Below are 23,623 nucleotides of genomic sequence, written 5' to 3' on the forward strand. Positions count from 1 at the left end.
ATAGCGAAAAGTTTGGCAGTGTGTCTCGCAGGGAGATAGCTTAGGAGCGCAGCGCACTTATGCCTCCCTTGTCCAGAAACACGATTTTACTGCACACTCCTAAAACACTGCTCTTTCCAGGGCAATATATAAGCTTCTTTCTGACGGCCGTGATCTTTCGGGGACTCTTGCTCAGCTCGTTGTTTTAACGTGCCCATGCCGTCGTGGCATTCAGTGCACAGTGAAGGCAATCGCAAAAGTCCAGCAGCTGCTGACTCCCAAACACAAGGCGCTGGCTATGTTCTTGCTTCTCGACAACTCAACGGAGTGCTTCATTTCTGCAGTTGCCATCGAGGTCTCTGCACTCGGAGCCTCAGAGGACGAGCACGAGTTTCCCAGGAGGGGCTGCATCAGGACGAATTCAAAACTCAGGAGAATTGTCCTGGAACACCTTCCATAAGGATGCTAGAATGGAATTGAAGACGCAGGCGAGTGTCCACCACGGTCCTCTAGCAGTCCTTAGGGTGCGCGCAGAAGCCCGGTGCTCTGCGGCTTCGTTCTTTGCCCTCGTACAAGCTACCGCTCTGTCCGGCTCCCGGAGCAGGAGAAGCGGCTGCTTCGCGCACACAACAGCGGAGCGGCAGCCGTACGCTCCGAAGCGCAGCTTCAGCCGAAAGACGCCGGCCACCGGCGCTTGGCTTCGGACAGCTCCGGAGAGCCGGAGTGTGCGTCTGCACTAGACTGCATGTTAGCGAAAAGCTTTGGCAGTGTGTCTCGCAGGGAGATAGCTTAGGAGCGCAGCGCACTTATGCCTCCCTTGTCCAGAAACACGGATTTGCTGTACTCTCCAAAAACACTGCAGTTTCCAGGACAAGATGCCAGATGCTCTCTGATGCCCGTACTCTCTTCCTCCTCTTGCCCACCTTGTTTTTTAGCGTGCACATGTCTCGGCAATCAGTGCACAGTGAAGGCAATCGCAAAAGTGCAGCAGCTGCTGACTCCCAGACACTTAGGCGCTGGCTATGTTCTTGCTTCTCGACAACTCAACGCAGCCCTTCATTTCTGCAGCTGCCATCGATGTTTCTGCATCTCGGAGCCTCAGGGGACGAGCACGAGTTTCCCAGGAGGGGCTGTATCAGGACGAACCCATAAGCAATGAAAGTTGTCCTGGAACAGCTCCAAAGAGCATGCCAGCTGTGAATTGATAGGTTAGGGAGGTGCAGCCACCTTCCTCTAGCAGCCCGTAGGCTGTGCACACAAGTCCGGTGCTCTGCGGCTTCGTTCTTCGCCCTCGTACAAGCTACCGCTCTGTCCGGCTCCCGGAGCAGGAGAAGCGGCTGCTTCGCGCACACAACAGCCGTACGCTCCGAAGCGCTGCTTCAGCCGAAAGACGCCGGCGACCAGCGCTTCGCTTCGGACAGCTCCGGAGAGCCGGAGTATGCGTCTGCACTAGACTGCATCATAGCGAAAAGCTTTGGCAGTGTGTCTCGCAGGGAGATAGCTTAGGAGCGCAGCGCACTTATGCCTCCCTTGTCCAGAAACACGATTTTACTGCACACTCCAAAAACACTGCTCTTTCCAGGGCAATATATAAGATGCTTTCTGACGGCCGTGATCTTTCGGGGACTCTTGCTCAGCTCGTTGTTTTAACGTGCCCATGCCGTCCTGGCATTCAGTGCACAGTGAAGGCAATCGCAAAAGTCCAGGTGCTGCTGACTCCCAAACACAAGGCGCTGGCTATGTTCTTGCTTCTCGACAACTCAACGGAGTGCTTCATTTCTGCAGTTGCCATCGAGGTCTCTGCACTCGGAGCCTCAGAGGACGAGCACGAGTTTCCCAGGAGGGGCTGCATCAGGACGAATTCAAAACTCAGGAGAATTGTCCTGGAACACCTTCCATAAGGATGCTAGAATGGAATTGAAGACGCAGGCGAGTGTTCACCACGGTCCTCTAGCAGTCCTTAGGGTGCGCGCAGAAGCCCGGTGCTCTGCGGCTTCGTTCTTCGCCCTCGTACAAGCTACCGCTCTGTCCGGCTCCCGGAGCAGGAGAAGCGGCTGCTTCGCGACACACAGCAGCGGAGCGGCAGCCGTACGCTCCGAAGCGCTGCTTCAGCCGAAAGACGCCGGCGACCGGCGTTTGGCTTCGGACAGCAGCCGAGAGCCGTAGTGTGCGTCTGCACTAGACTGCAGGATAACGAAAAGCTTTGGCAGTGTGTCTCGCAGGGAGATAGCTTAGGAGCGCAGCGCACTTATGCCTCCCTTGTCCAGAAACACGATTTTACTGCACACTCCTAAAACACTGCTCTTTCCAGGGCAATATATAAGCTGCTTTCTGACGGCCGTGATCTTTCGGGACTCTTGCTCAGCGCGTTGTTTTAACGTGCCCATGCCGTCGTGGTATTCAGTGCACAGTGAAGGCAATCGAAAAAGTCCAGGTGCTGCTGACTCCCAAACACAAGGCGCTGGCTAGGTTCTTGCTTCTCGACAACTCAACGGAGTGCTTCATTTCTGCAGTTGCCATCGAGGTCTCTGCATGTCGGAGACTCAGAGGACGAGCACGAGTTTCCCAGGAGGGGCTGCATCAGGACGAATTCAAAATTCAGGAAAATTGTCCTGGAACACTTTCCATAAGGATGCTAGAAGGGAATTGAAGAGGCGGGCGAGCGGCCACCATGGTCCTCTAGCAGTCCTTAGGGTGCGCGCAGAAGCCCGGTGCTCTGCGGCTTCGTTCTTCGCCCTCGTACAAGCTACCGCTCTGTCCGGCTCCCGGAGCAGGAGAAGCGGCTGCTTCGCGCACACAGCAGCGGAGCGGCAGCCGTACGCTCCGAAGCGCTGCTTCAGCCGAAAGACGCCGGCGACCGGCGTTTGGCTTCGGACAGCAGCCGAGAGCCGTAGTGTGCGTCTGCACTAGACTGCAGGATAACGAAAAGCTTTGGCAGTGTGTCTCGCAGGGAGATAGCTTAGGAGCGCAGCGCACTTATGCCTCCCTTGTCCAGAAACACGATTTTACTGCACACTCCTAAAACACTGCTCTTTCCAGGGCAATATATAAGCTGCTTTCTGACGGCCGTGATCTTTCGGGACTCTTGCTCAGCGCGTTGTTTTAACGTGCCCATGCCGTCCTGGCATTCAGTGCACAGTGAAAGCAATCGCAAAAGTCCAGGTGCTGCTGACTCCCAAACACAAGGCGCTGGCTATGTTCTTGCGTCTCGACAACTCAACGCAGCCCTTCATTTCTGCAGTTGCCATCGAGGTCTCTGCATGTCGGAGACTCAGAGGACGAGCACGAGTTTCCCAGGAGGGGCTGCATCAGGACGAATTCAAAACTCAGGAAAATTGTCCTGGAACACCTTCCATAAGGATGCTAGAATGGAATTGAAGACGCAGGCGAGTGTCCACCACGGTCCTCTAGCAGTCCTTAGGGTGCGCGCAGAAGCCCGGTGCTCTGCGGCTTCGTTCTTCGCCCTCGTACAAGCTACCGCTCTGTCCGGCTCCCGGAGCAGGAGAAGCGGCTGCTTCGCGCACACAACAGCGGAGCGGCAGCCGTACGCTCCGAAGCGCAGCTTCAGCCGAAAGACGCCGGCCACCGGCGCTTGGCTTCGGACAGCTCCGGAGAGCCGGAGTGTGCGTCTGCACTAGACTGCATGATAGCGAAAAGCTTTGGCAGTGTGTCTCGCAGGGAGATAGCTTAGGAGCGCAGCGCACTTATGCCTCCCTTGTCCAGAAACACGGATTTGCTGTACTCTCCAAAAACACTGCAGTTTCCAGAACAAGATGCCAGATGCTCTCTGATGCCCGTACTCTCTTCCTCCTCTTGCCCACCTTGTTTTTTTAGCGTGCACATGTCTCGGCAATCAGTGCACAGTGAAGGCAATCGCAAAAGTGCAGCAGCTGCTGACTCCCAGACACTTAGGCGCTGGCTATGTTCTTGCTTCTCGACAACTCAACGCAGCCCTTCATTTCTGCAGCTGCCATCGATGTTTCTGCATCTCGGAGCCTCGGGGAACGAGCACGAGTTTCCCAGGAGGGGCTGTATCAGGACGAACCCATAAGCAATGAAAGTTGTCCTGGAACAGCTCCATAGAGCATGCCAGCTGTGAATTGATAGGTTAGGGAGCTGCAGCCACCTTCCTCTAGCAGCCCGTAGGCTGTGCACACAAGTCCGGTGCTCTGCGGCTTCGTTCTTCGCCCTCGTACAAGCTACCGCTCTGTCCGGCTCCCGGAGCAGGAGAAGCGGCTGCTTCGCGCACACAACAGCCGTACGCTCCGAAGCGCTGCTTCAGCCGAAAGACGCCGGCGACCGGCGCTTCGCTTCGGACAGCTCCGGAGAGCCGGAGTGTGCGTCTGCACTAGACTGCATCATAGCGAAAAGCTTTGGCAGTGTGTCTTAGCAGGGAGATAGCTTAGGAGCGCAGCGCACTTATGCCTCCCTTGTCCAGAAACACGATTTTACTGCACACTCCAAAAACACTGCTCTTTCCAGGGCAATATATAAGATGCTTTCTGACGGCCGTGATCTTTCGGGGACTCTTGCTCAGCTCGTTGTTTTAACGTGCCCATGCCGTCCTGGCATTCAGTGCACAGTGAAAGCAATCGCAAAAGTCCAGGTGCTGCTGACTCCCAAACACAAGGCGCTGGCTATATTCTTGCTTCTCGACAACTCAACGCAGCCCTTCATTTCTGCAGCTGCCATCGATGTTTCTGCATCTCGGAGCCTCAGGGAACGAGCACGAGTTTCCCAGGAGGGGCTGTATCAGGACGAACCCATAAGCAATGAAAGTTGTCCTGGAACAGCTCCATAGAGCATGCCAGCTGTTAATTGATAGGTTAGGGAGGTGCAGCCACCTTCCTCTAGCAGCCCGTAGGCTGTGCACACAAGTCCGGTGCTCTGCGGCTTCGTTCTTCGCCCTCGTACAAGCTACCGCTCTGTCCGGCTCCCGGAGCAGGAGAAGTGGCTGCTTCGCGCACACAACAGCCGTACGCTCCGAAGCGCTGCTTCAGCCGAAAGACGCCGGCGACCGGCGCTTCGCTTCGGACAGCTCCGGAGAGCCGGAGTATGTGTCTGCACTAGACTGCATCATAGCGAAAAGCTTTGGCAGTGTGTCTTAGCAGGGAGATAGCTTAGGAGCGCAGCGCACTTATGCCTCCCTTGTCCAGAAACACGATTTTACTGCACACTCCAAAAACACTGCTCTTTCCAGGGCAATATATAAGATGCTTTCTGACGGCCGTGATCTTTCGGGGACTCTTGCTCAGCTCGTTGTTTTAACGTGCCCATGCCGTCCTGGCATTCAGTGCACAGTGAAAGCAATCGCAAAAGTCCAGGTGCTGCTGACTCCCAAACACAAGGCGCTGGCTATGTTCTTGCGTCTCGACAACTCAACGCAGCCCTTCATTTCTGCAGTTGCCATCGAGGTCTCTGCACTCGGAGACTCAGAGGACGAGCAGGAGTTTCCCAGGAGGGGCTGCATCAGGAGGAATTCAAAACTCAGGAAAATTGTCCTGGAACACCTTCCATAAGGATGCTAGAATGGAATTGAAGACGCAGGCGAGTGTCCACCACGGTCCTCTAGCAGTCCTTAGGGTGCGCGCAGAAGCCCGGTGCTCTTCGGCTTCGTTCTTCGCCCTCGTACAAGCTACCGCTCTGTCCGGCTCCCGGAGCAGGAGAAGCGGCTGCTTCGCGCACACAACAGCGGAGCGGCAGCCGTACGCTCCGAAGCGCAGCTTCAGCCGAAAGACGCCGGCCACCGGCGCTTGGCTTCGGACAGCTCCGGAGAGCCGGAGTGTGCGTCTGCACTAGACTGCATGATAGCGAAAAGCTTTGGCAGTGTGTCTTGCAGGGAGATAGCTTAGGAGCGCAGCGCACTTATGCCTCCCTTGTCCAGAAACACGGATTTGCTGTACTCTCCAAAAACACTGCAGTTTCCAGGACAAGATGCCAGATGCTCTCTGATGCCCGTACTCTCTTCCTCCTCTTGCCCACCTTGTTTTTTTAGCGTGCACATGTCTCGGCAATCAGTGCACAGTGAAGGCAAACGCAAAAGTGCAGCAGCTGCTGACTCCCAGACACTTAGGCGCTGGCTATGTTCTTGCTTCTCGACAACTCAACGCAGCCCTTCATTTCTGCAGCTGCCATCGATGTTTCTGCATCTCGGAGCCTCAGGGGACGAGCACGAGTTTCCCAGGAGGGGCTGTATCAGGACGAACCCATAAGCAATGAAAGTTGTCCTGGAACAGCTCCATAGAGCATGCCAGCTGTGAATTGATAGGTTAGGGAGGTGCAGCCACCTTCCTCTAGCAGCCCGTAGGCTGTGCACACAAGTCCGGTGCTCTGCGGCTTCGTTCTTCGCCCTCGTACAAGCTACCGCTCTGTCCGGCTCCCGGAGCAGGAGAAGCGGCTGCTTCGCGCACACAACAGCCGTACGCTCCGAAGCGCTGCTTCAGCCGAAAGATGCCGGCGACCGGCGCTTCGCTTCGGACAGCAGCCGAGAGCCGGAGTATGCGTCTGCACTAGACTGCATGATAGCGAAAAGCTTTGGCAGTGTGTCTTAGCAGGGAGATAGCTTAGGAGCGCAGCGCACTTATGCCTCCCTTGTCCAGAAACACGATTTTACTGCACACTCCAAAAACACTGCTCTTTCCAGGGCAATATATAAGATGCTTTCTGACGGCCGTGATCTTTCGGGGACTCTTGCTCAGCTCGTTGTTTTAACGTGCCCATGCCGTCGTGGCATTCAGTGCACAGTGAAGGCAATCGCAAAAGTCCAGCAGCTGCTGACTCCCAAACACAAGGCGCTGGCTATGTTCTTGCTTCTCGACAACTCAACGGAGTGCTTCATTTCTGCAGTTGCCATCGAGGTCTCTGCACTCGGAGCCTCAGAGGACGAGCACGAGTTTCCCAGGAGGGGCTGCATCAGGACGAATTCAAAACTCAGGAGAATTGTCCTGGAACACCTTCCATAAGGATGCTAGAATGGAATTGAAGAGGCAGGCGAGTGTCCACCACGGTCCTCTAGCAGTCCTTAGGGTGCGCGCAGAAGCCCGGTGCTCTGCGGCTTCGTTCTTCGCCCTCGTACAAGCTACCGCTCTCTCCGACTCCCGGAGCAGGAGAAGCGGCTGCTTCGCGCACACAGCAGCGGAGCGGCAGCCGTACGCTCCGAAGCGCTGCTTCAGCCGAAAGACGCCGGCGACCGGCGCTTGGCTTCGGACAGCAGCCGAGAGCCGTAGTGTGCGTCTGCACTAGACTGCAGGATAACGAAAAGCTTTGGCAGTGTGTCTCGCAGGGAGATAGCTTAGGAGCGCAGCGCACTTATGCCTCCCTTGTCCAGAAACACGATTTTACTGCACACTCCAAAAACACTGCTCTTTCCAGGGCAATATATAAGCTGCTTTCTGACGGCCGTGATCTTTCGGGACTCTTGCTCAGCGCGTTGTTTTAACGTGCCCATGCCGTCGTGGTATTCAGTGCACAGTGAAGGCAATCGAAAAAGTCCAGGTGCTGCTGACTCCCAAACACAAGGCGCTGGCTAGGTTCTTGCTTCTCGACAACTCAACGTAGCCCTTCATTTCTGCAGTTGCCATCGAGGTCTCTGCATGTCGGAGACTCAGAGGACGAGCACGAGTTTCCCAGGAGGGGCTGCATCAGGACGAATTCAAAATTCAGGAAAATTGTCCTGGAACACTTTCCATAAGGATGCTAGAAGGGAATTGAAGAGGCGGGCGAGCGGCCACCATGGTCCTCTAGCAGTCCTTAGGGTGCGCGCAGAAGCCCGGTGCTCTTCGGCTTCGCTCTTCGCCCTCGTACAAGCTACCGCTCTGTCCGGCTCCCGGAGCAGGAGAAGCGGCTGCTTCGCGCACACAACAGCGGAGCGGCAGCCGTACGCTCCGAAGCGCAGCTTCAGCCGAAAGACGCCGGCCACCGGCGCTTGGCTTCGGACAGCTCCGGAGAGCCGGAGTGTGCGTCTGCACTAGACTGCAGGATAACGAAAAGCTTTGGCAGTGTGTCTCGCAGGGAGATAGCTTAGGAGCGCAGCGCACTTATGCCTCCCTTGTCCAGAAACACGGATTTGCTGTACTCTCCAAAAACATTGCAGTTTCCAGGACAAGATGCCAGATGCTCTCTGATGCCCGTACTCTCTTCCTCCTCTTGCCCACCTTGTTTTTCTAGCGTGCACATGTCTCGGCAATCAGTGCACAGTGAAGGCAAACGCAAAAGTGCAGCAGCTGCTGACTCCCAGACACTTAGGCGCTGGCTATATTCTTGCTTCTCGACAACTCAACGCAGCCCTGCATTTCTGCAGCTGCCATCGATGTTTCTGCATCTCGGAGCCTCAGGGAACGAGCACGAGTTTCCCAGGAGGGGCTGTATCAGGACGAACCCATAAGCAATGAAAGTTGTCCTGGAACAGCTCCATAGAGCATGCCAGCTGTGAATTGATAGGTTAGGGAGGTGCAGCCACCTTCCTCTAGCAGCCCGTAGGCTGTGCACACAAGTCCGGTGCTCTGCGGCTTCGTTCTTCGCCCTCGTACAAGCTACCGCTCTGTCCGGCTCCCGGAGCAGGAGAAGCGGCTGCTTCGCGCACACAACAGCGGAGCGGCAGCCGTACGCTCCGAAGCGCTGCTTCAGCCGAAAGACGCCGGCCACCGGCGCTTCGCTTCGGACAGCTCCGGAGAGCCGTAGTGTGCGTCTGCACTAGACTGCATCATAGCGAAAAGCTTTGGCAGTGTGTCTCGCAGGGAGATAGCTTAGGAGCGCAGCGCACTTATGCCTCCCTTGTCCAGAAACACGATTTTACTGCACACTCCAAAAACACTGCTCTTTCCAGGGCAATATATAAGATGCTTTCTGACGGCCGTGATCTTTCGGGGACTCTTGCTCAGCTCGTTGTTTTAACGTGCCCATGCCGTCCTGGCATTCAGTGCACAGTGAAGGCAATCGCAAAAGTCCAGCAGCTGCTGACTCCCAAACACAAGGCGCTGGCTATGTTCTTGCTTCTCGACAACTCAACGGAGTGCTTCATTTCTGCAGTTGCCATCGAGGTCTCTGCACTCGGAGCCTCAGAGGACGAGCACGAGTTTCCCAGGAGGGGCTGCATCAGGACGAATTCAAAACTCAGGAGAATTGTCCTGGAACACCTTCCATAAGGATGCTAGAATGGAATTGAAGACGCAGGCGAGTGTTCACCACGGTCCTCTAGCAGTCCTTAGGGTGCGCGCAGAAGCCCGGTGCTCTGCGGCTTCGTTCTTCGCCCTCGTACAAGCTACCGCTCTGTCCGGCTCCCGGAGCAGGAGAAGCGGCTGCTTCGCGCACACAGCAGCGGAGCGGCAGCCGTACGCTCCGAAGCGCTGCTTCAGCCGAAAGACGCCGGCGACCGGCGTTTGGCTTCGGACAGCAGCCGAGAGCCGTAGTGTGCGTCTGCACTAGACTGCAGGATAACGAAAAGCTTTGGCAGTGTGTCTCGCAGGGAGATAGCTTAGGAGCGCAGCGCACTTATGCCTCCCTTGTCCAGAAACACGATTTTACTGCACACTCCTAAAACACTGCTCTTTCCAGGGCAATATATAAGCTGCTTTCTGACGGCCGTGATCTTTCAGGACTCTTACTCAGCGCGTTGTTTTAACGTGCCCATGCCGTCGTGGTATTCAGTGCACAGTGAAGGCAATCGAAAAAGTCCAGGTGCTGCTGACTCCCAAACACAAGGCGCTGGCTAGGTTCTTGCTTCTCGACAACTCAACGTAGCCCTTCATTTCTGCAGTTGCCATCGAGGTCTCTGCATGTCGGAGACTCAGAGGACGAGCACGAGTTTCCCAGGAGGGGCTGCATCAGGACGAATTCAAAATTCAGGAAAATTGTCCTGGAACACTTTCCATAAGGATGCTAGAAGGGAATTGAAGAGGCGGGCGAGCGGCCACCATGGTCCTCTAGCAGTCCTTAGGGTGCGCGCAGAAGCCCGGTGCTCTTCGGCTTCGCTCTTCGCCCTCGTACAAGCTACCGCTCTGTCCGGCTCCCGGAGCAGGAGAAGCGGCTGCTTCGCGCACACAACAGCGGAGCGGCAGCCGTACGCTCCGAAGCGCAGCTTCAGCCGAAAGACGCCGGCCACCGGCGCTTGGCTTCGGACAGCTCCGGAGAGCCGGAGTGTGCGTCTGCACTAGACTGCAGGATAACGAAAAGCTTTGGCAGTGTGTCTCGCAGGGAGATAGCTTAGGAGCGCAGCGCACTTATGCCTCCCTTGTCCAGAAACACGGATTTGCTGTACTCTCCAAAAACATTGCAGTTTCCAGGACAAGATGCCAGATGCTCTCTGATGCCCGTACTCTCTTCCTCCTCTTGCCCACCTTGTTTTTCTAGCGTGCACATGTCTCGGCAATCAGTGCACAGTGAAGGCAAACGCAAAAGTGCAGCAGCTGCTGACTCCCAGACACTTAGGCGCTGGCTATATTCTTGCTTCTCGACAACTCAACGCAGCCCTGCATTTCTGCAGCTGCCATCGATGTTTCTGCATCTCGGAGCCTCAGGGAACGAGCACGAGTTTCCCAGGAGGGGCTGTATCAGGACGAACCCATAAGCAATGAAAGTTGTCCTGGAACAGCTCCATAGAGCATGCCAGCTGTGAATTGATAGGTTAGGGAGGTGCAGCCACCTTCCTCTAGCAGCCCGTAGGCTGTGCACACAAGTCCGGTGCTCTGCGGCTTCGTTCTTCGCCCTCGTACAAGCTACCGCTCTGTCCGGCTCCCGGAGCAGGAGAAGCGGCTGCTTCGCGCACACAACAGCGGAGCGGCAGCCGTACGCTCCGAAGCGCTGCTTCAGCCGAAAGACGCCGGCCACCGGCGCTTCGCTTCGGACAGCTCCGGAGAGCCGTAGTGTGCGTCTGCACTAGACTGCATGATAGCGAAAAGCTTTGGCAGTGTGTCTCGCAGGGAGATAGCTTAGGAGCGCAGCGCACTTATGCCTCCCTTGTCCAGAAACACGATTTTACTGCACACTCCAAAAACACTGCTCTTTCCAGGGCAATATATAAGATGCTTTCTGACGGCCGTGATCTTTCGGGGACTCTTGCTCAGCTCGTTGTTTTAACGTGCCCATGCCGTCCTGGCATTCAGTGCACAGTGAAGGCAATCGCAAAAGTCCAGCAGCTGCTGACTCCCAAACACAAGGCGCTGGCTATGTTCTTGCTTCTCGACAACTCAACGGAGTGCTTCATTTCTGCAGTTGCCATCGAGGTCTCTGCACTCGGAGCCTCAGAGGACGAGCACGAGTTTCCCAGGAGGGGCTGCATCAGGACGAATTCAAAACTCAGGAGAATTGTCCTGGAACACCTTCCATAAGGATGCTAGAATGGAATTGAAGACGCAGGCGAGTGTTCACCACGGTCCTCTAGCAGTCCTTAGGGTGCGCGCAGAAGCCCGGTGCTCTGCGGCTTCGTTCTTCGCCCTCGTACAAGCTACCGCTCTGTCCGGCTCCCGGAGCAGGAGAAGCGGCTGCTTCGCGCACACAGCAGCGGAGCGGCAGCCGTACGCTCCGAAGCGCTGCTTCAGCCGAAAGACGCCGGCGACCGGCGTTTGGCTTCGGACAGCAGCCGAGAGCCGTAGTGTGCGTCTGCACTAGACTGCAGGATAACGAAAAGCTTTGGCAGTGTGTCTCGCAGGGAGATAGCTTAGGAGCGCAGCGCACTTATGCCTCCCTTGTCCAGAAACACGATTTTACTGCACACTCCTAAAACACTGCTCTTTCCAGGGCAATATATAAGCTGCTTTCTGACGGCCGTGATCTTTCAGGACTCTTACTCAGCGCGTTGTTTTAACGTGCCCATGCCGTCGTGGTATTCAGTGCACAGTGAAGGCAATCGAAAAAGTCCAGGTGCTGCTGACTCCCAAACACAAGGCGCTGGCTAGGTTCTTGCTTCTCGACAACTCAACGTAGCCCTTCATTTCTGCAGTTGCCATCGAGGTCTCTGCATGTCGGAGACTCAGAGGACGAGCACGAGTTTCCCAGGAGGGGCTGCATCAGGACGAATTCAAAATTCAGGAAAATTGTCCTGGAACACTTTCCATAAGGATGCTAGAAGGGAATTGAAGAGGCGGGCGAGCGGCCACCATGGTCCTCTAGCAGTCCTTAGGGTGCGCGCAGAAGCCCGGTGCTCTTCGGCTTCGCTCTTCGCCCTCGTACAAGCTACCGCTCTGTCCGGCTCCCGGAGCAGGAGAAGCGGCTGCTTCGCGCACACAACAGCGGAGCGGCAGCCGTACGCTCCGAAGCGCAGCTTCAGCCGAAAGACGCCGGCGACCGGCGTTTGGCTTCGGACAGCTCCGGAGAGCCGGAGTGTGCGTCTGCACTAGACTGCAGGATAACGAAAAGCTTTGGCAGTGTGTCTCGCAGGGAGATAGCTTAGGAGCGCAGCGCACTTATGCCTCCCTTGTCCAGAAACACGGATTTGCTGTACTCTCCAAAAACATTGCAGTTTCCAGGACAAGATGCCAGATGCTCTCTGATGCCCGTACTCTCTTCCTCCTCTTGCCCACCTTGTTTTTCTAGCGTGCACATGTCTCGGCAATCAGTGCACAGTGAAGGCAAACGCAAAAGTGCAGCAGCTGCTGACTCCCAGACACTTAGGCGCTGGCTATATTCTTGCTTCTCGACAACTCAACGCAGCCCTGCATTTCTGCAGCTGCCATCGATGTTTCTGCATCTCGGAGCCTCAGGGAACGAGCACGAGTTTCCCAGGAGGGGCTGTATCAGGACGAACCCATAAGCAATGAAAGTTGTCCTGGAACAGCTCCATAGAGCATGCCAGCTGTGAATTGATAGGTTAGGGAGGTGCAGCCACCTTCCTCTAGCAGCCCGTAGGCTGTGCACACAAGTCCGGTGCTCTGCGGCTTCGTTCTTCGCCCTCGTACAAGCTACCGCTCTGTCCGGCTCCCGGAGCAGGAGAAGCGGCTGCTTCGCGCACACAACAGCGGAGCGGCAGCCGTACGCTCCGAAGCGCTGCTTCAGCCGAAAGACGCCGGCCACCGGCGCTTCGCTTCGGACAGCTCCGGAGAGCCGTAGTGTGCGTCTGCACTAGACTGCATGATAGCGAAAAGCTTTGGCAGTGTGTCTCGCAGGGAGATAGCTTAGGAGCGCAGCGCACTTATGCCTCCCTTGTCCAGAAACACGATTTTACTGCACACTCCAAAAACACTGCTCTTTCCAGGGCAATATATAAGATGCTTTCTGACGGCCGTGATCTTTCGGGGACTCTTGCTCAGCTCGTTGTTTTAACGTGCCCATGCCGTCCTGGCATTCAGTGCACAGTGAAGGCAATCGCAAAAGTCCAGCAGCTGCTGACTCCCAAACACAAGGCGCTGGCTATGTTCTTGCTTCTCGACAACTCAACGGAGTGCTTCATTTCTGCAGTTGCCATCGAGGTCTCTGCACTCGGAGCCTCAGAGGACGAGCACGAGTTTCCCAGGAGGGGCTGCATCAGGACGAATTCAAAACTCAGGAGAATTGTCCTGGAACACCTTCCATAAGGATGCTAGAATGGAATTGAAGACGCAGGCGAGTGTTCACCACGGTCCTCTAGCAGTCCTTAGGGTGCGCGCAGAAGCCCGGTGCTCTGCGGCTTCGTTCTTCGCCCTCGTACAAGCTACCGCTCTGTCCGGCTCCCGGAGCAGGAGAAGCGGCTGCTTCGCGCACACAGCAGCGGAGCGGCAGCCGTACGCTCCGAAGCGCTGCTTCAGCCGAAAGACGCCGGCGACCGGCGTTTGGCTTCGGACAGCAGCCGAGAGCCGTAGTGTGCGTCTGCACTAGACTGCAGGATAACGAAAAGCTTTGGCAGTGTGTCTCGCAGGGAGATAGCTTAGGAGCGCAGCGCACTTATGCCTCCCTTGTCCAGAAACACGATTTTACTGCACACTCCTAAAACACTGCTCTTTCCAGGGCAATATATAAGCTGCTTTCTGACGGCCGTGATCTTTCGGGACTCTTGCTCAGCGCGTTGTTTTAACGTGCCCATGCCGTCGTGGTATTCAGTGCACAGTGAAGGCAATCGAAAAAGTCCAGGTGCTGCTGACTCCCAAACACAAGGCGCTGGCTAGGTTCTTGCTTCTCGACAACTCAACGTAGCCCTTCATTTCTGCAGTTGCCATCGAGGTCTCTGCATGTCGGAGACTCCGAGGACGAGCACGAGTTTCCCAGGAGGGGCTGCATCAGGACGAATTCAAAATTCAGGAAAATTGTCCTGGAACACTTTCCATAAGGATGCTAGAAGGGAATTGAAGAGGCGGGCGAGCGGCCACCATGGTCCTCTAGCAGTCCTTAGGGTGCGCGCAGAAGCCCGGTGCTCTGCGGCTTCGTTCTTCGCCCTCGTACAAGCTACCGCTCTGTCCGGCTCCCGGAGCAGGAGAAGCGGCTGCTTCGCGCACACAGCAGCGGAGCGGCAGCCGTACGCTCCGAAGCGCTGCTTCAGCCGAAAGACGCCGGCCACCGGCGCTTCGCTTCGGACAGCAGCCGAGAGCCGTAGTGTGCGTCTGCACTAGACTGCAGGATAACGAAAAGCTTTGGCAGTGTGTCTCGCAGGGAGATAGCTTAGGAGCGCAGCGCACTTATGCCTCCCTTGTCCAGAAACACGGATTTGCTGTACTCTCCAAAAACACTGCAGTTTCCAGGACAAGATGCCAGATGCTCTCTGATGCCCGTACTCTCTTCCTCCTCTTGCCCACCTTGTTTTTCTAGCGTGCACATGTCTCGGCAATCAGTGCACAGTGAAGGCAAACGCAAAAGTGCAGCAGCTGCTGACTCCCAGACACTTAGGCGCTGGCTATGTTCTTGCTTCTCGACAACTCAACGCAGCCCTTCATTTCTGCAGCTGCCATCGATGTTTCTGCATCTCGGAGCCTCGGGGAACGAGCACGAGTTTCCCAGGAGGGGCTGTATCAGGACGAACCCATAAGCAATGAAAGTTGTCCTGGAACAGCTCCATAGAGCATGCCAGCTGTGAATTGATAGGTTAGGGAGCTGCAGCCACCTTCCTCTAGCAGCCCGTAGGCTGTGCACACAAGTCCGGTGCTCTGCGGCTTCGTTCTTCGCCCTCGTACAAGCTACCGCTCTGTCCGGCTCCCGGAGCAGGAGAAGCGGCTGCTTCGCGCACACAACAGCCGTACGCTCCGAAGCGCTGCTTCAGCCGAAAGACGCCGGCGACCGGCGCTTCGCTTCGGACAGCTCCGGAGAGCCGGAGTGTGCGTCTGCACTAGACTGCATCATAGCGAAAAGCTTTGGCAGTGTGTCTTAGCAGGGAGATAGCTTAGGAGCGCAGCGCACTTATGCCTCCCTTGTCCAGAAACACGATTTTACTGCACACTCCAAAAACACTGCTCTTTCCAGGGCAATATATAAGATGCTTTCTGACGGCCGTGATCTTTCGGGGACTCTTGCTCAGCTCGTTGTTTTAACGTGCCCATGCCGTCCTGGCATTCAGTGCACAGTGAAAGCAATCGCAAAAGTCCAGGTGCTGCTGACTCCCAAACACAAGGCGCTGGCTAGGTTCTTGCGTCTCGACAACTCAACGCAGCCCTTCATTTCTGCAGTTGCCATCGAGGTCTCTGCACTCGGAGACTCAGAGGACGAGCAGGAGTTTCCCAGGAGGGGCTGCATCAGGACGAATTCAAAACTCAGGAGAATTGTCCTGGAACACCTTCCATAAGGATGCTAGAATGGAATTGAAGACGCAGGCGAGTGTCCACCACGGTCCTCTAGCAGTCCTTAGGGTGCGCGCAGAAGCCCGGTGCTCTGCGGCTTCGTTCTTCGCCCTCGTACAAGCTACCGCTCTGTCCGGCTCCCGGAGCAGGAGAAGCGTCTGCTTCGCGCACACAACAGCGGAGCGGCAGCCGTACGCTCCGAAGCGCAGCTTCAGCCGAAAGACGCCGGCCACCGGCGCTTGGCTTCGGACAGCTCCGGAGAGCCGGAGTGTGCGTCTGCACTAGACTGCATGATAGCGAAAAGCTTTGGCAGTGTGTCTCGCAGGGAGATAGCTTAGGAGCGCAGCGCACTTATGCCTCCCTTGTCCAGAAACACGGATTTGCTGTACTCTCCAAAAACACTGCAGTTTCCAGGACAAGATGCCAGATGCTCTCTGATGCCGTACTCTCTTCCTCCTCTTGCCCACCTTGTTTTTTTAGCGTGCACATGTCTCGGCAATCAGTGCACAGTGAAGGCAATCGCAAAAGTGCAGCAGCTGCTGACTCCCAGACACTTAGGCGCTGGCTATGTTCTTGCTTCTCGACAACTCAACGCAGCCCTTCATTTCTGCAGCTGCCATCGATGTTTCTGCATCTCGGAGCCTCAGGGGACGAGCACGAGTTTCCCAGGAGGGGCTGTATCAGGACGAACCCATAAGCAATGAAAGTTGTCCTGGAACAGCTCCATAGAGCATGCCAGCTGTGAATTGATAGGTTAGGGAGGTGCAGCCACCTTCCTCTAGCAGCCCGTAGGCTGTGCACACAAGTCCGGTGCTCTGCGGCTTCGTTCTTCGCCCTCGTACAAGCTACCGCTCTCTCCGACTCCCGGAGCAGGAGAAGCGGCTGCTTCGCGCACACAACAGCCGTACGCTCCGAAGCGCTGCTTCAGCCGAAAGACGCCGGCCACCGGCGCTTGGCTTCGGACAGCAGCCGAGAGCCGTAGTGTGCGTCTGCACTAGACTGCATGATAGCGAAAAGCTTTGGCAGTGTGTCTCGCAGGGAGATAGCTTAGGAGCGCAGCGCACTTATGCCTCCCTTGTCCAGAAACACGATTTTACTGCACACTCCTAAAACACTGCTCTTTCCAGGGCAATATATAAGCTGCTTTCTGACGGCCGTGATCTTTCGGGGACTCTTGCTCAGCTCGTTGTTTTAACGTGCCCATGCCGTCGTGGCATTCAGTGCACAGTGAAGGCAATCGCAAAAGTCCAGCAGCTGCTGACTCCCAAACACAAGGCGCTGGCTATGTTCTTGCTTCTCGACAACTCAACGGAGTGCTTCATTTCTGCAGTTGCCATCGAGGTCTCTGCACTCGGAGCCTCAGAGGACGAGCACGAGTTTCCCAGGAGGGGCTGCATCAGGACGAATTCAAAACTCAGGAGAATTGTCCTGGAACACCTTCCATAAGGATGCTAGAATGGAATTGAAGACGCAGGCGAGTGTCCACCACGGTCCTCTAGCAGTCCTTAGGGTGCGCGCAGAAGCCCGGTGCTCTGCGGCTTCGTTCTTCGCCCTCGTACAAGCTACCGCTCTGTCCGGCTCCCGGAGCAGGAGAAGCGGCTGCTTCGCGCACACAGCAGCGGAGCGGCAGCCGTACGCTCCGAAGCGCTGCTTCAGCCGAAAGACGCCGGCGACCGGCGTTTGGCTTCGGACAGCAGCCGAGAGCCGTAGTGTGCGTCTGCACTAGACTGCAGGATAACGAAAAGCTTTGGCAGTGTGTCTCGCAGGGAGATAGCTTAGGAGCGCAGCGCACTTATGCCTCCCTTGTCCAGAAACACGATTTTACTGCACACTCCTAAAACACTGCTCTTTCCAGGGCAATATATAAGCTGCTTTCTGACGGCCGTGATCTTTCGGGGACTCTTGCTCAGCGCGTTGTTTTAACGTGCCCATGCCGTCGTGGTATTCAGTGCACAGTGAAGGCAATCGAAAAAGTCCAGGTGCTGCTGACTCCCAAACACAAGGCGCTGGCTAGGTTCTTGCTTCTCGACAACTCAACGTAGCCCTTCATTTCTGCAGTTGCCATCGAGGTCTCTGCATGTCGGAGACTCAGAGGACGAGCACGAGTTTCCCAGGAGGGGCTGCATCAGGACGAATTCAAAATTCAGGAAAATTGTCCTGGAACACTTTCCATAAGGATGCTAGAAGGGAATTGAAGAGGCGGGCGAGCGGCCACCATGGTCCTCTAGCAGTCCTTAGGGTGCGCGCAGAAGCCCGGTGCTCTTCGGCTTCGCTCTTCGCCCTCGTACAAGCTACCGCTCTGTCCGGCTCCCGGAGCAGGAGAAGCGGCTGCTTCGCGCACACAAGAGCGGAGCGGCAGCCGTACGCTCCGAAGCGCAGCTTCAGCCGAAAGACGCCGGCCACCGGCGCTTCGCTTCGGACAGCAGCCGAGAGCCGTAGTGTGCGTCTGCACTAGACTGCAGGATAACGAAAAGCTTTGGCAGTGTGTCTCGCAGGGAGATAGCTTAGGAGCGCAGCGCACTTATGCCTCCCTTGTCCAGAAACACGGATTTGCTGTACTCTCCAAAAACACTGCAGTTTCCAGGACAAGATGCCAGATGCTCTCTGATGCCCGTACTCTCTTCCTCCTCTTGCCCACCTTGTTTTTCTAGCGTGCACATGTCTCGGCAATCAGTGCACAGTGAAGGCAAACGCAAAAGTGCAGCAGCTGCTGACTCCCAGACACTTAGGCGCTGGCTATGTTCTTGCTTCTCGACAACTCAACGCAGCCCTTCATTTCTGCAGCTGCCATCGATGTTTCTGCATCTCGGAGCCTCGGGGAACGAGCACGAGTTTCCCAGGAGGGGCTGTATCAGGACGAACCCATAAGCAATGAAAGTTGTCCTGGAACAGCTCCATAGAGCATGCCAGCTGTGAATTGATAGGTTAGGGAGGTGCAGCCACCTTCCTCTAGCAGCCCGTAGGCTGTGCACACAAGTCCGGTGCTCTGCGGCTTCGTTCTTCGCCCTCGTACAAGCTACCGCTCTGTCCGGCTCCCGGAGCAGGAGAAGCGGCTGCTTCGCGCACACAACAGCCGTACGCTCCGAAGCGCTGCTTCAGCCGAAAGACGCCGGCGACCGGCGCTTCGCTTTGGACAGCTCCGGAGAGCCGGAGTGTGCGTCTGCACTAGACTGCATCATAGCGAAAAGCTTTGGCAGTGTGTCTTAGCAGGGAGATAGCTTAGGAGCGCAGCGCACTTATGCCTCCCTTGTCCAGAAACACGATTTTACTGCACACTCCAAAAACACTGCTCTTTCCAGGGCAATATATAAGATGCTTTCTGACGGCCGTGATCTTTCGGGGACTCTTGCTCAGCTCGTTGTTTTAACGTGCCCATGCCGTCCTGGCATTCAGTGCACAGTGAAAGCAATCGCAAAAGTCCAGGTGCTGCTGACTCCCAAACACAAGGCGCTGGCTATATTCTTGCTTCTCGACAACTCAACGCAGCCCTTCATTTCTGCAGCTGCCATCGATGTTTCTGCATCTCGGAGCCTCAGGGGACGAGCACGAGTTTCCCAGGAGGGGCTGTATCAGGACGAACCCATAAGCAATGAAAGTTGTCCTGGAACAGCTCCATAGAGCATGCCAGCTGTGAATTGATAGGTTAGGGAGGTGCAGCCACCTTCCTCTAGCAGCCCGTAGGCTGTGCACACAAGTCCGGTGCTCTGCGGCTTCGTTCTTCGCCCTCGTACAAGCTACCGCTCTGTCCGGCTCCCGGAGCAGGAGAAGCGGCTGCTTCGCGCACACAACAGCCGTACGCTCCGAAGCGCTGCTTCAGCCGAAAGACGCCGGCGACCGGCGCTTCGCTTCGGACAGCAGCCGAGAGCCGGAGTATGCGTCTGCACTAGACTGCATGATAGCGAAAAGCTTTGGCAGTGTGTCTTAGCAGGGAGATAGCTTAGGAGCGCAGCGCACTTATGCCTCCCTTGTCCAGAAACACGATTTTACTGCACACTCCAAAAACACTGCTCTTTCCAGGGCAATATATAAGATGCTTTCTGACGGCCGTGATCTTTCGGGGACTCTTGCTCAGCTCGTTGTTTTAACGTGCCCATGCCGTCGTGGCATTCAGTGCACAGTGAAGGCAATCGCAAAAGTCCAGCAGCTGCTGACTCCCAAACACAAGGCGCTGGCTATGTTCTTGCTTCTCGACAACTCAACGGAGTGCTTCATTTCTGCAGTTGCCATCGAGGTCTCTGCACTCGGAGCCTCAGGGGACGAGCACGAGTTTCCCAGGAGGGGCTGCATCAGGAGGAATTCAAAACTCAGGAGAATTGTCCTGGAACACCTTCCATAAGGATGCTAGAATGGAATTGAAGACGCAGGCGAGTGTCCACCACGGTCCTCTAGCAGTCCTTAGGGTGCGCGCAGAAGCCCGGTGCTCTGCGGCTTCGTTCTTCGCCCTCGTACAAGCTACCGCTCTGTCCGGCTCCCGGAGCAGGAGAAGCGGCTGCTTCGCGCACACAGCAGCGGAGCGGCAGCCGTACGCTCCGAAGCGCTGCTTCAGCCGAAAGACGCCGGCGACCGGCGTTTGGCTTCGGACAGCAGCCGAGAGCCGTAGTGTGCGTCTGCACTAGACTGCAGGATAACGAAAAGCTTTGGCAGTGTGTCTCGCAGGGAGATAGCTTAGGAGCGCAGCGCACTTATGCCTCCCTTGTCCAGAAACACGATTTTACTGCACACTCCTAAAACACTGCTCTTTCCAGGGCAATATATAAGCTGCTTTCTGACGGCCGTGATCTTTCGGGACTCTTGCTCAGCGCGTTGTTTTAACGTGCCCATGCCGTCGTGGTATTCAGTGCACAGTGAAGGCAATCGAAAAAGTCCAGGTGCTGCTGACTCCCAAACACAAGGCGCTGGCTAGGTTCTTGCTTCTCGACAACTCAACGGAGTGCTTCATTTCTGCAGTTGCCATCGAGGTCTCTGCATGTCGGAGACTCAGAGGACGAGCACGAGTTTCCCAGGAGGGGCTGCATCAGGACGAATTCAAAATTCAGGAAAATTGTCCTGGAACACTTTCCATAAGGATGCTAGAAGGGAATTGAAGAGGCGGGCGAGCGGCCACCATGGTCCTCTAGCAGTCCTTAGGGTGCGCGCAGAAGCCCGGTGCTCTGCGGCTTCGTTCTTCGCCCTCGTACAAGCTACCGCTCTGTCCGGCTCCCGGAGCAGGAGAAGCGGCTGCTTCGCGCACACAGCAGCGGAGCGGCAGCCGTACGCTCCGAAGCGCTGCTTCAGCCGAAAGACGCCGGCGACCGGCGTTTGGCTTCGGACAGCAGCCGAGAGCCGTAGTGTGCGTCTGCACTAGACTGCAGGATAACGAAAAGCTTTGGCAGTGTGTCTCGCAGGGAGATAGCTTAGGAGCGCAGCGCACTTATGCCTCCCTTGTCCAGAAACACGATTTTACTGCACACTCCTAAAACACTGCTCTTTCCAGGGCAATATATAAGCTGCTTTCTGACGGCCGTGATCTTTCGGGACTCTTGCTCAGCGCGTTGTTTTAACGTGCCCATGCCGTCCTGGCATTCAGTGCACAGTGAAAGCAATCGCAAAAGTCCAGGTGCTGCTGACTCCCAAACACAAGGCGCTGGCTATGTTCTTGCGTCTCGACAACTCAACGCAGCCCTTCATTTCTGCAGTTGCCATCGAGGTCTCTGCATGTCGGAGACTCAGAGGACGAGCACGAGTTTCCCAGGAGGGGCTGCATCAGGACGAATTCAAAACTCAGGAAAATTGTCCTGGAACACCTTCCATAAGGATGCTAGAATGGAATTGAAGACGCAGGCGAGTGTCCACCACGGTCCTCTAGCAGTCCTTAGGGTGCGCGCAGAAGCCCGGTGCTCTGCGGCTTCGTTCTTCGCCCTCGTACAAGCTACCGCTCTGTCCGGCTCCCGGAGCAGGAGAAGCGGCTGCTTCGCGCACACAACAGCGGAGCGGCAGCCGTACGCTCCGAAGCGCAGCTTCAGCCGAAAGACGCCGGCCACCGGCGCTTGGCTTCGGACAGCTCCGGAGAGCCGGAGTGTGCGTCTGCACTAGACTGCATGATAGCGAAAAGCTTTGGCAGTGTGTCTCGCAGGGAGATAGCTTAGGAGCGCAGCGCACTTATGCCTCCCTTGTCCAGAAACACGGATTTGCTGTACTCTCCAAAAACACTGCAGTTTCCAGAACAAGATGCCAGATGCTCTCTGATGCCCGTACTCTCTTCCTCCTCTTGCCCACCTTGTTTTTTTAGCGTGCACATGTCTCGGCAATCAGTGCACAGTGAAGGCAATCGCAAAAGTGCAGCAGCTGCTGACTCCCAGACACTTAGGCGCTGGCTATGTTCTTGCTTCTCGACAACTCAACGCAGCCCTTCATTTCTGCAGCTGCCATCGATGTTTCTGCATCTCGGAGCCTCGGGGAACGAGCACGAGTTTCCCAGGAGGGGCTGTATCAGGACGAACCCATAAGCAATGAAAGTTGTCCTGGAACAGCTCCATAGAGCATGCCAGCTGTGAATTGATAGGTTAGGGAGCTGCAGCCACCTTCCTCTAGCAGCCCGTAGGCTGTGCACACAAGTCCGGTGCTCTGCGGCTTCGTTCTTCGCCCTCGTACAAGCTACCGCTCTGTCCGGCTCCCGGAGCAGGAGAAGCGGCTGCTTCGCGCACACAACAGCCGTACGCTCCGAAGCGCTGCTTCAGCCGAAAGACGCCGGCGACCGGCGCTTCGCTTCGGACAGCTCCGGAGAGCCGGAGTGTGCGTCTGCACTAGACTGCATCATAGCGAAAAGCTTTGGCAGTGTGTCTTAGCAGGGAGATAGCTTAGGAGCGCAGCGCACTTATGCCTCCCTTGTCCAGAAACACGATTTTACTGCACACTCCAAAAACACTGCTCTTTCCAGGGCAATATATAAGATGCTTTCTGACGGCCGTGATCTTTCGGGGACTCTTGCTCAGCTCGTTGTTTTAACGTGCCCATGCCGTCCTGGCATTCAGTGCACAGTGAAAGCAATCGCAAAAGTCCAGGTGCTGCTGACTCCCAAACACAAGGCGCTGGCTATATTCTTGCTTCTCGACAACTCAACGCAGCCCTTCATTTCTGCAGCTGCCATCGATGTTTCTGCATCTCGGAGCCTCAGGGAACGAGCACGAGTTTCCCAGGAGGGGCTGTATCAGGACGAACCCATAAGCAATGAAAGTTGTCCTGGAACAGCTCCATAGAGCATGCCAGCTGTTAATTGATAGGTTAGGGAGGTGCAGCCACCTTCCTCTAGCAGCCCGTAGGCTGTGCACACAAGTCCGGTGCTCTGCGGCTTCGTTCTTCGCCCTCGTACAAGCTACCGCTCTGTCCGGCTCCCGGAGCAGGAGAAGTGGCTGCTTCGCGCACACAACAGCCGTACGCTCCGAAGCGCTGCTTCAGCCGAAAGACGCCGGCGACCGGCGCTTCGCTTCGGACAGCTCCGGAGAGCCGGAGTATGTGTCTGCACTAGACTGCATCATAGCGAAAAGCTTTGGCAGTGTGTCTTAGCAGGGAGATAGCTTAGGAGCGCAGCGCACTTATGCCTCCCTTGTCCAGAAACACGATTTTACTGCACACTCCAAAAACACTGCTCTTTCCAGGGCAATATATAAGATGCTTTCTGACGGCCGTGATCTTTCGGGGACTCTTGCTCAGCTCGTTGTTTTAACGTGCCCATGCCGTCCTGGCATTCAGTGCACAGTGAAAGCAATCGCAAAAGTCCAGGTGCTGCTGACTCCCAAACACAAGGCGCTGGCTATGTTCTTGCGTCTCGACAACTCAACGCAGCCCTTCATTTCTGCAGTTGCCATCGAGGTCTCTGCACTCGGAGACTCAGAGGACGAGCAGGAGTTTCCCAGGAGGGGCTGCATCAGGAGGAATTCAAAACTCAGGAAAATTGTCCTGGAACACCTTCCATAAGGATGCTAGAATGGAATTGA

Source organism: Lonchura striata, chromosome 26 (genome assembly GCF_050655825.1).
Source record: "Lonchura striata isolate lonStrDom1 chromosome 26, ASM5065582v1, whole genome shotgun sequence".
Taxonomy (NCBI): domain Eukaryota; kingdom Metazoa; phylum Chordata; class Aves; order Passeriformes; family Estrildidae; genus Lonchura; species Lonchura striata.